Source organism: Canis aureus, chromosome X (assembly GCF_053574225.1).
Source record: "Canis aureus isolate CA01 chromosome X, VMU_Caureus_v.1.0, whole genome shotgun sequence".
In the NCBI taxonomy this organism is placed as follows: Eukaryota; Metazoa; Chordata; class Mammalia; order Carnivora; family Canidae; genus Canis; species Canis aureus.
This window is the reverse complement of record NC_135649.1, coordinates 74039767-74053399: the sequence shown is the minus strand read 5'-3', so window position 1 is coordinate 74053399 and position 13633 is coordinate 74039767. Positions and strand designations below refer to the sequence as shown.

General features: G+C 36.4%; 1 protein-coding gene and 1 pseudogene across 2 annotated transcripts in view; both read left to right on the top strand.

The window, feature by feature from the left end:
* ZC3H12B (zinc finger CCCH-type containing 12B) overlaps positions 1-13633 on the top strand; it is a 566523-nt gene that overhangs the window by 363465 nt on the left and 189425 nt on the right. The gene's annotated exons all lie outside the window — the stretch shown is intronic.
* Positions 10671-11006, top strand: LOC144308668 (small ribosomal subunit protein eS27-like pseudogene; annotated as a pseudogene).

Genomic DNA, 13633 nt, shown 5'->3' with positions numbered 1-13633 from the left:
TGATGGAATCTTGTCTCACATTTAGATCTTTCATCCATTTTGAGTTTCTTTTTGTGTATGGGGCAAGAGAGTGGTCTAGTTTCACTCTTCTGCATGTGGATGTCCAATTTTCCCAGCACCATTTATTGAAGAGGCTGTCTTTTTTCCAGTGGACGGTCTTTCCTCCTTTGTCGAATATTAGTTGACCATAAAGTTGAGGGTCCACTTCTGGATTCTCTCTTCTGTTCCATTGATATATGTGTCTGTTTTTGCCATGCAACTTTTCTGATCACAATGCTATGGAACCAGAATTCAACCATCAGAAAAAAATGTGGAATGACCACAGATACATGAAGGTTAAACAATATGCTACTAAGCAATGAATGGTTCAACCAGGAAATCAAAGAGGGAATTAAAAATAAACACATGGAAACAAATGAAAATGAAAACATGATGTTCCAAAACCTTTGGGATGCAGCAAAAGCAGTCCTAAGAGGGAAGTGTATAGCAAAACAAGTCTACCTCAAGAAACAGGAAAAATCTCAAGTAAACAAACTAACCTTATACCTAATGAAACTAGGAAGAGAATAACAAATGAAGCCTGAAGTCAACAGAAGGAAGCAAATAATAAAGTTCAGAACAAAAATAAATGTTACAGAAATGAATTTCAAACCTATGAAAGGAACCAGGAGCTGGCTCTTTGAAGAAATTAATAAAATTGATAAACCTCAAGCCACCCTTATCAAATATATAAGAGAAAATATTCAAATGAAATCATGAATGAGAGAGGAGAAATAACCAATACCACATGAATTAAACAATTATGAAGGAATATTATGAAAAACTATATGCCAAAAAATTGGACAACTTGCAAGAATGGATAAATTCCTTGAAACATATAAAGTACCAAAACTGAAACAGGAAGAAATAGAACTTTTTTTTTGGAAAAGGATATTGTTTTTATTCAAGTAACTGCAAATAGGAAACCACAAATTTGTCCCCCCAGGCTGGGACAAATAATGACTACCTCCTCCCCAGCAGAACAGAGGGAGAAGGTGGCCCCTACACCCTTGACGGTCAATACAGGCACCTCCTCACTCTGCTGCAACACCCTAGGGAAAGAGCTCCACCTTCCCTGGGACTGGGATGGTGGGTAACTCAGTCTGCTCTGCCTTGGGGCCCTTCCCCTAAGATTTTTGGAGGAGGGGACATGGGCAGGACAGGAGGAGGCAATGAGGATGAACATTTGGCGCTGGTCGCAGCAGCAATGACAGATGTCTAAGAATGGAAACATTGGACAAAAACAACACAACTGTCCAGAGGTAGTTTGTGAACAGAGGGAAAAATGGAACCAGAACCTTGGAGGATGGGGAGGAGCAGAAGGGTGAGAGTGGGCAAGGCTAGCTCCTTATTATCAGTGTCCCATGTGAGGAAAGGGGATACTGAAGCTGAGGCGGAAGCACATGGGGTTGGGCAGGGTCTCTAGCCCACATCAGGTGGCTGTCACAGGGAATGTGGACCTCCTGAGCCTCACCAGGATAAAGGGGGGGGAATGCATTTCCCTCACTGCAATAGATTCCAGGGAGGAAGGTGAGCTGGAGCCCGTTTAGAGGGTAGGGGGGCTCAAACCCCTTCTGCCTTCCTTCCTGTGCCCAAAGGGGGCTGTCTGACCCAGAACAGGGACCAGGCAAGGTGGGAAGGAAGAGAAGTGTGTGTGAGCCACACCTAGTGAAACACAGGTCAGTCGGGGGGTATCTTGGGGCCGAGTGCCCTTCCCCACTGGCTATACCTGCTGCTGCCAGTGCTACGGAGTGGGGCAGATCAGAATGAGATGGGCTCTTGGGCCCCTTTTAAGGCCAGGGGAACCCTCCCAGGACCCTTAGTGGGAAGCCAGAGGAAGAATGGGGAAGCAGAAGGGACCGAAATAGAACTCTTAGACTGATCAGAAAAATAATTAAGTCAATGACAATGTCAGAAGATTTGGGGGACCCTAAGCTTGTTTTGTCTCTTCTGTTTGAGCTGTGTTGATAGGTATTTAATCATTCTGAACACCTAAAACATGAATCAGAGTTCTGAGAGAAAAAAAAGCTGCAAGTATACAAGTAGAAAAGTGACCACCTTTTGAAAGGTAGGAGTTGTGGAAGGTTGAATTGGGGGTGATATAGCTGTGGATATGATACCAGGGAGAGAGCCTGCAAACGGATACTACTGTAAAGTATTGTAAGCAGCAGAACACAAAATATGAACTTTTAGATGTCTTCGACAGTGGGGTAGGTGCCTGGCTTAAAGGTGCTCAGGTGGTGGAGTGGGGCAGAAATTCAGGTGTGACATCATAGTCTGAAGATCACCTGGGTTTAAAGAAGAACAAAGGGCACCAACATGCTGCACTGTTCCTAGGCATAGAAGTGTGGAAGCTGGCTGAGAATAGCAGGTCTTGGTGCCAGCTGTCTGCTCTGTTTTGCCATAAACTGAGAACCACTGCGTGGTCATGTAACTGATTTCCTGGGATGGGCCAGCAAATGGCAAAAGTGTGCAACAGTCTCCCTGGCAGGAATGGTGTAGCTACAGGCTTTGAGAAGCCCCTAAAATTCGGAGTTTTGAAACTCAGCCCTGTGCCTGAGATAAAAAGGCTTAGACATAGGGTGAACATAGGATTTTGAGGGGGAACTGGAGACACAGTGATAGTTTGCTCTTCTATAAAGGGTCACTGAAGAGTTTAGGGTGTGAACTTTCAGCTCTGGGGCTAGAAGGTGGGGCACTGCCCCACCCATCAGCACTGAAAACCTTCAGGGAGCAAAACAAGGGCACCTAGGGAAGCTGGAGCTGCTTAAACCAAGCCCTGCCCCACTGTGTCCTGAAGGCACATTTCTACTAGAGTAAGTCCATTTGAGAATCAGCAGAACAGGACCCCCCCATAAGACCAGCACAAACAACTTTCCAACCCTAAATTTACTTATCATAGAATGCTGCAAGCCTCAGCTCTTGGAGAAAATAGGATCTACATTACTTTTTACTTTTATTCCTTATTTTTTATTATAATTTTTTTCAATTCCTTTCTTAAAATTTTTATTACTAAATTTTCTTAATTTTATTTGTTTTTTAAGATTTTATTTACTTATTCATGAGAGACACAGAGAGAGAGAGAGAGGCAGAGACACAGGCAGAGAGAGAAGCAGGCTCCCTGCAGGAAGCCTGATGTATGACTCAATCCCAGGACCCCAGGATCACAACCTGAGCCAAAAGCAGACATTTAACCACTGAGCTACACAGATGCCCCTTCAATTTTTATTTGTATATCAATTTTATATATTTTTAATATTTGTTTACTTTCATTTTATTTTATTTTTAAAATTTCTTTTAGGGGTAATGATTTTTTTTAGATTTTATTTATGTATTTTAGAGAGGGAAGGAGAGGAAGAGAGTCTTAATCAGACTCCACACTGAGCATGGATCCTAATGTGAGGCTTGATCTCATGATTCTGAAATCATGACCTGAGCTGAAACCAACAGTAGAACACTTAACTGACTATGCCACCCAGGCACCTCAGGATGAAGATATTTTTAACAAGCAGAAAAAAACACACCCAAGATCCAGTTTTGGCAGATTGTTTTTTTTTCTTTATTTTTTGTTTTGCTTTGTTTTATTTCTTCTTTTTGTTTTATTGAAAAAATGATGAGACAGAAATTCACTCCAAAAGAAAAAATGAGGGACTCAATCAGTAAAGATACAAGTAGGATGTCTGAACTAAAATCGAAAACAACACTTATAAGAATACTAGCTGTGCTTGAAAAAAAGCATAGAAGACACTAAAGAATCCCTTACTACAGAGTAAAAGAACTAAGATCTAATCAGGAAAAAAATTAAAAATGCAATCCCAAATGAAGGCCATAAAAACATGTACAAAGCAGAAGAACAAATCAGTGATATAGAGGAGAAAATTATGGAAAATAATGAAGCTGAAAAGAAGAGGGAGAAAATGGTAATGCACAATGAAGGTAGACATAGAGAACTAAGTAACTTCTTAAAACATAAAAGCATTCATATCATAGGAGTCCCAGAAGAGGAAGAGAGAGATAAAGAGACAGAAGTTTTATTTGAACAAATTATAGCTGAAAAATCCCCTAATCTGAAGGACACAGACATTTAAATCTAAGAAACACAGAGAACTCCCATTAAATTCAACAAAAGCCAGGCATCGTCAAGGCATATAATAGTGAAATTCACAAAATACACAGAAAAGGAAAGAATCCTGAGAGCATAAAGGGAAAAAATTCCTTACATACAAGGAAAGATAAACCAGGTATGCAGCAGATCTGTCCACAGAAGTTTGGCAGGCCAGAAAAAAAGTGTCAGGAAATAGTCAATATGTGTAATGGAAAATATATGCAGCCAGGAATTATTTATCCAGCAAGACTGTCATTCAGAAAAGGAGAGAGAGGGATCCCTGGGTGGCGCAGCGGTTTGGCGCCTGCCTTTGGCCCAGGGCGCGATCCTGGAGACCCGGAATCGAATCCCACGTCGGGCTCCCGGTGCATGGAGCCTGCTTCTTCCTCTGCCTGTGTCTCTGCCTCTCTCTCTCTCTCTCTCTGTGTGACTATCATAAATAAATAAAAATTAAAATTTAAAAAAAAAAAAAAAGAAAAGGAGAGAGAGAGTTTCCCAGAAAAAAACAAAACGTAAAGGAGTTCATTACCAGTAAACCATGCCTGCAAGAAATTGTAAGGGGTAATTTGAGTACCAAAGACCAAAAGTATTAAAAACTAGAAAAGACCAGAGAACATCACCAGAAACACTAACTCTACAGGTAACACAATGGCACTAAATTCATATCTTTCAATAATCACTCTAAATGTACATGGACTAAATGCTCCACACAAAAGACATAGTGTATCAGAATGGATTTAAAAAATAGATCCATCTATATGCTGCCTAAAAGATACTCATTTTAGACCTAAAGACATTTGCAGATTGGATGTAAGGGAATGGAGATCTATCTATCATGATAATGGATGTCAAGAGAAAGCTGAAATAGCTATACTTATAGCAGACAAACTATATTTTAAAACAAAGAGTGGAAAAAGAGATGAAAGGCATTATATCATAATCAAGAGGTCTATTCATCAAGAAGATCTAACAGTTGTAAATATTTATGCCCCAAACTTGGGGACACCCAAATATATAAATTAATTAATAATGAACATAAACTAATTGATAATAATACAATAATAGTAGGGCATTTAATATTCCACTTACATCAATGGGTAGATCATCTGAGTAGAAAATCAATAAGAAATCAATGGCTTTGAATGACACACAAAACCAGATGGACTTAATAGATATATATTCAGGGCATCTCATCTCAAAACAGCAGAAAATACATTTTTTAAGCTATTAGAACACTCTCCAGAATAGATCACATACTGGGCCAAAAATCATCCTCAACAAGTAAAAAAATGATGATCATTCCATGAATATTTCAGACCATAATGCTATGAAACCTGAAGTCAACCACAAGAAAGCATTTGGAAAGACCAAAATTCATGGAGGGTAAAGAACATCCTACTAAATAATGGGATGACCAGGAAAATAAAGAAGAAATAAAAAAGATACATAGAAGCAAATTTAAATGAAAGTGCAACATTCCAAAACTTTGGGATGAAGTCAAGGCAGTCATCTGAGGGAAGTGTATTGCAATACAGGCCTACCTCAAGCAGCAAGAAAAGTCTCAAATACACAACCTAACCTTATACCTAAAATATATAGAAAAGAAACAACAAATAAAGCCTAAAGCCAGTAGAAGGGAAATAATAAATATTAGGGCAGAAATTAATAATATAGAGACAAGAAACACAGTACAACAGATTAATAAAACTAAGAGCTGGTTCTTCAAATGAATTAATGAAATTGATAACCACCTAACCAGTCTTATCAAAAGGAAAGGAGAAAAGACTAAAATAGATAAAATTATGAACGAAAAGAGATCACACACAACATCACAGAGATACAAGCAATTCTAGGAAAATGCCATGAAAATTATATGGCAACAAAAGGTGCAACCCTGAAGAAAAGGCCAAATTTCTAGAGACTTGCAAAATACCAAGACTGAAAAAGGAAGAAATAGAAAATTTGAGCAGACCCATAACCAGCAAAGAAGTTGAATTATTAATTAAAAAAAATCTCTCAACAAATAAAAGGCCTTGGCCTCATGGCATTCCTGGGGAATTCTATGAGACGTGTTAAGAAGTGTTAATATCTATTCTTTGTGAATGGTTCCAAAAAATACAAAAGGAAGGAAAACTTCTAAACTCATTCTTCAAAGAGAACATTAAATTGATTCCCAAACCAGACAAAGACTCCACGAAAATGAGAATTATGGAACAATATCTCTGATGAGCATGGATGCAAACATTCTCAATAAGAATCTAGCAAATCAAATCAGCAGTACATTAAAAGAGTTATTCACCACAATCAAGTGGGATTTATTCTGTGCTGCAGGAGTGATTGAATATCTGCAAGTCAATATGAAACACCAAATTACATCTTATTTTTAAATTTCTTTCATTTATTTAAATTCAATTTGCCAACATATATTAATTACAGCACCCAGTGCTCATCCCATCAAGTGCCCATCACTCAGTCATCGCATCCCTCCACTCTTCTCCCCTTCCACAACCCTTTGTTTCCCAGAGTTAGGAATCTTTCAGGGTTGTCTCCCTCTCTAATTCCCCCCCCTGCTTTCCTCCTTTCCCTTAAAGTCCCTTTCACTATGAATCACCATATTAATGAAAGGAGAAGAACCATATGATATTGTCAATAAGTGCAGAAAAATCATTTGACAAAATACAGTATCCATTCCTGACAAAAACCCTCAAGAAAGTGGGGATTGAAGAAACACACTTCAACATCATCAAGGCCATATGTGAAAGACCCACAGCTAATATCATTCTCAATGGGGAAAAATTGAGGGCCTTTCCCCTATGTTCAGGAACAAGACAAGGATTCCATTCCCACCATTACTACTGACCAATAATACTTGCAGTATTAGCCTCAGAAATTAGACAACAACAACAAAAATATGAAAGTCATCCAAATCGGCAAGGCAGAAGTCAAACTTTCATTATTTACAAATGACATGATTCTCTATGCAGAAAACCCAAAAGACTCCACAAAAATTTGCTGGAATTCATACATGAATTCAGAAGAGTCACAGGATAGAAAATCAATGTGCAGAAATCAGTTGCATCTCCATACACCAATAATGAAGCAGCAGAAAGAGAAATTAGCATTTTTGTCATAAAAATTATTACAGTTCGAGACTTAAAGTTATATTACCAAGCTGCTGCAATCAAAACGGCATGTGACATTTAAAAATGGCATATATATATATAAACAGAATAGAAAGCTCAGAAATGGACCCATGATTATATGGTTGACTAATCTTTAACAAAGCAGGAAAGAATATCCAATAAGAAAAAGACGATCTTCTCAAAAAACTGTTGGGAAAAATAGACAGCAATGTGCTATAGAATGAAATTGGATCTTTTTCATATACCGTACGCAAAAATAAATTTCTTTTTTTAAATAATAAATTTATTTTTTATTGGTGTTCAATTTGCCAACATACAGAGTAACACCCAGTGCTCATCCCGTCAAGTGCCCCCCTCAGTGCCCGTCACCCATTCACCCCCACCCCTCATCCTCCTCCCCTTCCACCACCCCTAGTTCATTTCCCAGAGTCAGGAGTCTTTATGTTCTGTCTCCCTTTCTGATATTTCCTACCCATTTCTTCTCCCTTCCCTTCTATTCCCTTTCAAAATGGATTGAAGACCTATATGTGAGACCTCAAATGTTAAAATCCTACAGGAGTACACAGGCGTGTACTGTCAAATAAAGGCGCACACCTCTTTGACATTGGCCATTAGCTACATCTTTCTCGACATGTCTCTCAAGTCAAGGGAAACAAAAGAAAAAAATAAACTATTGAAACTTTATCAAAATAAAAAGCTTCTACACAGCAAAGGAAACAATCAACAAAAGTAAAAGGCAACCTATGAAATGAGAGAAGATATAGGCAAAAGACAAATCTGATAAAGGGATAGTATCCAAAATATATAAGGAACTTATAAAACCCAACACTCCAAAAATGAACAAACCAGTTAATAAATAGGCAGAAGACATGGAGAGACATTTTTCCAAAGAAGATATCCACATAGCCCTCGGATACATGAAAAGATGCTCAACATCACTCATCATCAGGGAAATATAAATCAAAACTACAATAAGACCACATCAGTCAGAATGGCTCAAAACACAAGAAACAACAGGTGTTGGTGAGGATGCAGAGAAAGGGGAACTCTTTTACACTTTAGTGGGAATGCAAACTGGTGCAGCCACTCTGAAAAACAGTATGGAGTTTCCTCAAAAGTTAAAAATACAAGTATCCTATGATTCAGCAATTGCAGTACTAGATTTTTATCCAAAATATGTAAAAATACTAATTCAAAGAGATGCATGCACCCTAATGTTTACAGCAGTTTAATCTACAATAGCAAAACTATGGTAACTACCCAAGTGTACATTGATCGATGCATGTACAAAGATGTAAGATATATATCTATAGGTAGAGATATAGATATGTATCTTAAATATTTTTAAAATAAATTAAATTATTAAACAATTATATATACATATATATACATACATATACACATATGTGCAATTGAATAATGGAATATTAATCAGCCATGAAAAAGTGGAATATTGCCATTTGGAATGATGTGGATGGAATTTGAGAGTATTAGGATAAGTAAAATTAATTAGATAAAAACAAATACCATATGATCTCACTTATATTTTGAATTTAAGAAACAGAACAAAGGAGCAAAGTGAAAAAAGAGTGAGAAGCCAACTAAGGTGTAGAGAACTATAGAGTACAAACGGTTGATTATTGGAGGGAGATTGGTGAGGAAATAGGTTACATAGGTGATGATGATTAAGGAGTGAATTTATTATAATGAGTATTAGGTGTTATATATAAATTTTGTATTACTATATTGTACACTTAAAACTATTATACTATATGTTAACTACCTGTAATTAAAAACTTTAGAAAATGTCTTCACATTTGAGACTGATACTGCTAACCATATTAAAGCAATCACACAGATAGAATGCAAATGCTTGGGCAGCCCAGGTGGCTCAGCGGTTTAGCGCCGCCTTCAGCCTGGGGCGTGATCCTGGAGACCCGGGATCGGGTCCCACGTCAGGCTCCCTGCATGGAGCCTGATTCTTCCTCTGCCTGTGTCTCTGCCTCTCTCTGTCTCTGTGTCTCTCATGAGTGAATAAATGGAATCTTTAAAAAAAAGAATGCAAATGCTTCTTTCATAGCCCTATGGATTATGAAAGATTAAGGAGATAGTATTTGCAACACACATTAAGATGATCGAAGAAACTAACTACAGAAGCATAATATTTAGACCTATCACCCTCATACATGCAACATAATCAATAAGTAAATGATGGGGTAAAAGAAGATATCTATTTATCTAGGGATTATGTATCACATTTACTGTGTTGGTATAGACTTCTGTATCCAAAGTCTGTGGCCACTTCTGTACTCCCTACTTTTCCTTTCCTATGTTTCTTCCACTACCTCCTCAATAATATAATTGCAGGCTTTATGGATCTTAAAGTACGTTATCTCCATCAATGAGTGGAGTGGCTGCTTGTTTTAGGTTTCATAGGAACAACAAAGGCCACCAATGGAGAATTTGTGTCTAAAATCATTATGAATAGTGATTTCAGAAAATGGGGAGTCTATGGGTTAAAATAGAAAAAAACTCAATTTCTCTTATAAATAAATGGTTTATGAATGTGGAAGCCATTAATTTGCTAATTTACATGTTCAAATTCTAATCAGATCCTACAAAAGAGATTTAGGTATATTAGATTAAAGGGCTCTAGACAATGAGCAATAAGAAGTCTACTGTCACAAAAGTTTGCATTCCAACACTTTCCACTCCATGGAAAAGTAAATATCAGATATTTTCTATGAATGCAACTCTGTTGAAGAGGCAACAGAAGTTAAATATATGGGCAATGACCTCCTGGGGATTGCAGCCTGATGGGAGGCACAGAGAGGTAACTTGCATCTACTATCGTATTTGACAAGGAAAACTAGCTTCTGAGGCAGGAATGTTATTCTCATTTCACAGGGAACTCATGTTCAGAGAACTTAGGCATCTTGCCCAAAGTCACACAGCTAGTATGAGGCAAGATCAGGATTCAAACTCATTTTTTAGATTTTGATTGTAAAATATGTGTATTTATTTATACAACACACAGGGTAAGATAAACAAAAAATAAGATTTTAGTAGTAAAATGTATAGAATATACTTTAAGTACAATAGGAATTCAGATAAAAGTATTATGAATTCAAATTTTATCTGAATCAGTCTGTTTTCCTCATGAAGGATATGGTTCCTACGTTGGGCTTATAGATTGTCTAATTAGATTTTCAAAAGGAATGAATAAGCCTGTCTCTGAATCTGTTTCTTCATTTGAAAAACAGAGATGGTGTTATCTACTTCTCCACTGTATCATTGCTATGGTTGAGTAAGATGGCATATGTAAAAGCATTTAGTAAATTACAAAGCAATAAAGGACTGGTTGGGCTTGTGAAAGGATCAACATGCCTTTGGCTAAAGATTTACTACATCCATCCTTGGAAGAGACAAAGAGAAAAACAGAAAGAAATGGCTAGCTCAAAGCCCAGATTCTTATTTTATGGATGAAAAATGTCCAGGTTGTTACAAGATTATCATGGTTTTCAGTCATGATCAAACAGTGGTTCTTTGTAAAGGCTGTTCAACAATGTTGTGCCAAGCAACAGGAGGAAAGGTCAGACTCACAGGATGTTCATTTAGAAGAAAGCAACACTAATGATCCACACAACCTCCTGAATTTGTGTTATGTGGCAGAAAGCCTTATCAGTTCAATAATTCCAGTTAATCCAGCAAGATGATATAATTAATTTTGTAAAGTATACAACAGTGATCTCATATATTTGGTGTCAGTTTTTCAATAAAGTTTAATTTATGGGCAAAAAATCATTAAACCATGTAAACTGTTATTAATATTTACTAACGTATGAAAATGTGAGTGCATGTGATTAGTCATTTATCTCTCAAATCCTGTTAATTTTAAACAATAGTTCCACATGTTTTTTCATTCATCTTATAAATTGATTTGTATTCATATTTCTTCTACTTTAAATTTTTTTCATAATGTTGGTTGAAATAAAATTGTTATATTTGTTTTGATGCGAATGCTCCCTTATTCTTCTAATTACCATATTCCAAAAATCTGGTAACTGGAAGATTAGAAGGCAATTTGCTTAGTTCTGCTTATTGTTTCTGAATTATGCTCCTAAAAGTAGGGTCCAGGTTCTTTACATTCCTAAATTTTAAAAATGCTGATTTCTTGGAGAAGATGTAACCCAAAGTACAGAAAAGGAGAGAAGAGCCATAAATTTATCTTTTGGTTCAGTTATTCTGGATATGAATCTCTACCTAGATGCTACTTTATCTCAGGGTAGGCCATGCTACTAATTTGAATCAGATTGGACTTTATAGTAGGTAATTATTTCAAGGAAGTCCTCAGTCTATGTGGCTTAATTCCAAGGGTAATATTAGTTATTTTTCTATAACTCTAAACATACTTTCCAAGGAAACAACAATATTATAATGATACTTAACCAAAACATTAAAAGTAATCATCTTGAGTTGAGGAAACATAGATGACATTTTTTCTTTATATGCTTCTCTGTTTTCCAATTTTTGTACAGTAAACATTATTACGTGTAAAATTCTTAAAAATAATTTATTGAGATGAAATTCATATAGTGATAATCACTTTAAAGTTGAATAATTGTTATTTAGTACACTCACAATGTTGTGCAACCAACCTCTATCTAGTTGGAAAACATTCTCATCCCTCCAAGGTAAAACCCCTTACTTATTAAGCAGATTCTCTGCCCTTAGCCTCTGGCAACTACCAATCTATGTTCTGTCCCTGTGGATTTATATATACCGAATACTTCATGTATAACTTGAATATTTCATGTATGTTGAATCATACAATATATCTGACTTATTTCACTTAGCATAATGTTTTGAGATTCATCCATATTGTAGCATGTATGTACCGGCACTTCATTTCTTTTAATGGCTGAATAATATTAATTTCTTTATCCATTCATCCCGTGATGAACATTTTGGCTGTTATCAACTTTTGGCTATTGAGAATAATACCGCAACAAACATTTGTTACATGCACTTCTTTGAGTACATGTTTTCAGGTCTTTTGTATCATATACATAGAACTAGAAATGAGAGGTCACACAATAATTGTATGTTTAATTATTTAAAGAACTTCCAAACTTTCCCCCAGTAAGGGAATCATTTTGCATTTCCACCAGTAAAGTACGAGGGTTACAATTTTTCCATATTCTCAGCAACCCTTATGATTTTCATTTTATACAGAGTGTAGTTTTATTTTTTTTATTTTTTTATCAGAGTGTAGTTTTATCTTAAATTTTTAAAATGTTTAATTCCAGTTAGTTAATATACAGTGTTATATTAGCTTCAAGTGTACAGTATAGTAATTCAACACTTCCATATATAACTCTGTGCTCATCAGGACAAATGCACTCCTTAATCCCTATCATCTATTTAACTCATTCTCTCACTCCTTCTCCCCTCTGGTAATCATCAGTTTTTCTTTACAATTAAGAATCTGTTTCTTGATTTGTCTCCACTCTTATTTTTCCCTTTGCTTCTTGTTTTATTTCTTAAATCCACATATGAGTGAAATCATATGGTATATGCCTTTTTCAGGCTTATTTCCCTTAGCACCATACCCTCTAGGTCCATCCATATTGTTGCAAATGGAAATATTTCACTCATTCTAAGGCTGATTAACATTTCAGTGTGTGTGTGTGAGTGTGTGTGTGTGTGACATCTTCTTTATCTATTCATCTATCAGTGGATACTTTAGCTGCTCCCATATCTTAGCTATTATAAATAATTCTGCAATAAACATGGTTGTGCATATCCCTTCAAATTAGTGTTTTGGTTTACCATTGTGTAAATGGCCAGTAGTGGAATTACTGGATCAAATGGTTCTAATTTTTTTTAAGAATATCATACTAATTTCCACGGTGTCTGCACCAATTTCCATTCCCACCAACAGCGCATGTGGATTTCTTTTTCTCTGCATCCTAATTAACACATGTTATTTCTTGTCTTTTTTATTTTAGCCATTCTGACATGTAAAGTGATATATCATTGTAGTTTTAATTTGCATTTCCTCTAGGATTTTGATGGAATCTTGTCTCACATTTAGATCTTTCATCCATTTTGAGTTTATCTTTGTGTATGGTGAAAGAGAGTGGTCTAGTTTCATTCTTCTGCATGTGGATGTCCTATTTTCCCAGCACCATTTATTGAAAAGACTGTCTTTCTTCCAATGGATAGTCTTTCCTCCTTTATCGAATATTAGTTGCCCATAAAGTTCAGGGTCCACTTCTGGATTCTCTATTCTGTTCCACTGATCTATATGTCTGTTTTTGTGCCAGTACCACACTGTCTTGAT